Genomic DNA, 2,038 nt, shown 5'->3' on the forward strand with positions numbered 1-2,038 from the left:
CATTTTATAATGAATAATTATAATTAACAAACTGAAATATAATGAAAATTCAATAGGCTAGTGATTATAGACTATATTATAAATATATTTTTAAATGAAACAGTATTTTAATAATTATAGAAAATAATGTTTTATCAATCAAATTTAATATATGGGAAAATAATTATTATTGTATTATAATTAGACTTAGTTTGAAGCAGTTTGAAGACTATTTCCTTCATATATGGCCTTTACAGCTACCTTAAATGTAATAAAATTTTATTTTTTAAAAAAAATTTTAAAAGATTTTATTTATTCATTTGACACAGAGAGAGAACACAAGAAGGGGGAGTAGGAGGCAGAGGGAGAGGGAGAAGCAAGCTCCTCACTGAGAAGGGAGCCTGACGTGGGGCTTGATCTCAGGACACTGGCATCATGAACTGGGCTGAAGGAAGACCTTTAACTGACTGAGACACCCAGGCACCCCTGTAATAAAATTTTGAATGTCAGTTTTTTGTATAAGGGTAGCATCATATCGGAGATCATAATGTTCCAAAGTGAATATAATATTTTGAGAGAAAACATTAACTTAGATTGACAACATTGTTATTATATTTATTATTTGGGGATAATACTAATGATAAATTACATATTATTGAGTTTTTATGTGTAAGACAGTATGACAAGAAGATATATATAAATAAAATCACTTTGGGTGGTATGAGACAGAGTGGCAAAGAACCATTGTGAATTTAAAATATTGACTTTCTACTTTGTGTATATACTACAGAACCGTTTATGGGAAATTAATTTGTATTTTATTATCTCTATATTTTTCTTTCTTCATGTACTAAATTTTAAATTCTCTTGCCTCAGGGTATTTTTCAATTACTTGTCATGGACCTGGGTTGCTTATAGACAGTGTGAATTTTCTGGCCTTTTTCTTTTACCTGTTTTTTTTTTTTTTCCCCTTTCTAGAGCCTATTTTCTTTTAGGGATAATATTAGGTATGAAGGAGGGCAAAGAGAATTTACACTTGAAGTTGAGGAATGAGAAAGAAATTACTCCATGGACTGGGAAAGAAATAGAGCTTGCAAATTCTCCTAGTGGTTATAACTTGAGCTCAATTTCTTTCAGAGCCTCAAGGAAGTAGCAATGTCTCAAATGGGAAACTAGGGGTGGTGCATTCTGGAAGCTGTATCTTGGCTATAGAATAATTGGTCTCATTACTTTTCATCATCTTCCAAACAAGGTATAAAATTAGAAGCATTAACAGTTTTAATATATGGATTTAGGCAATGAACATCTGAGCAATGACAGTTTTATTTATAATAGCCCTAAACCGAAAACTACCCAGTGCCCTTAATTGGGTGATTGGTTAAACAAACTCAGGTATGTCCATACTGTAAAACAGAATCCTCTGCAAAGGATTGAAGTAAATGATACACTAACCACTTGAATGAATATCAAGGAGAACAAAAATACTCAGTAAGATACATGCTGTATGATTTGATTTATATAATTTCTGTAAAATAACATAATATAGAAATGGAGAACAGATTAGTGGTTGCCAGGGCCAGGTATTAGGAAGGGGGTGGCTGAGATGGATGTAATTCTAAGTGGAGAGAATGAGGGATCTTGTGGTGATGGTATAGGTCAGTATCTTGATTGTGTGGTGTTTACACAAAGCTGCACATATGACAAAATTGCATATAGCTCTATACACACACATAAACACACAAATGAATGCAGGTATAACTGGTGAAATCTGAGTAAGCTCTATGAATTGTACCAATGTTGAGTTTTTGGTTATGCTATTATACTATGGTTATGAAAGATGTTAATATTGGTTGGAGGCAGCTGAATGAAGAGTGTGCAGACTTCACTGTACATTTCTATGTACTTTTCTGAGAATAATGATTTCAAAGCACAGATTTAAAAAAAAAACTCAATGTAAAGTTTAAGTTTTCTATGTTGCATAATTCTTTTTTTCCCTATGCTCAATAAACCTACAAATAACCGTTTCTCAAGTAAATAATCCAATTTCCAATTTCTGCTT

This window comes from Mustela erminea, chromosome 16 (genome assembly GCF_009829155.1).
Source record: "Mustela erminea isolate mMusErm1 chromosome 16, mMusErm1.Pri, whole genome shotgun sequence".
Classification (NCBI taxonomy): Eukaryota; Metazoa; Chordata; class Mammalia; order Carnivora; family Mustelidae; genus Mustela; species Mustela erminea.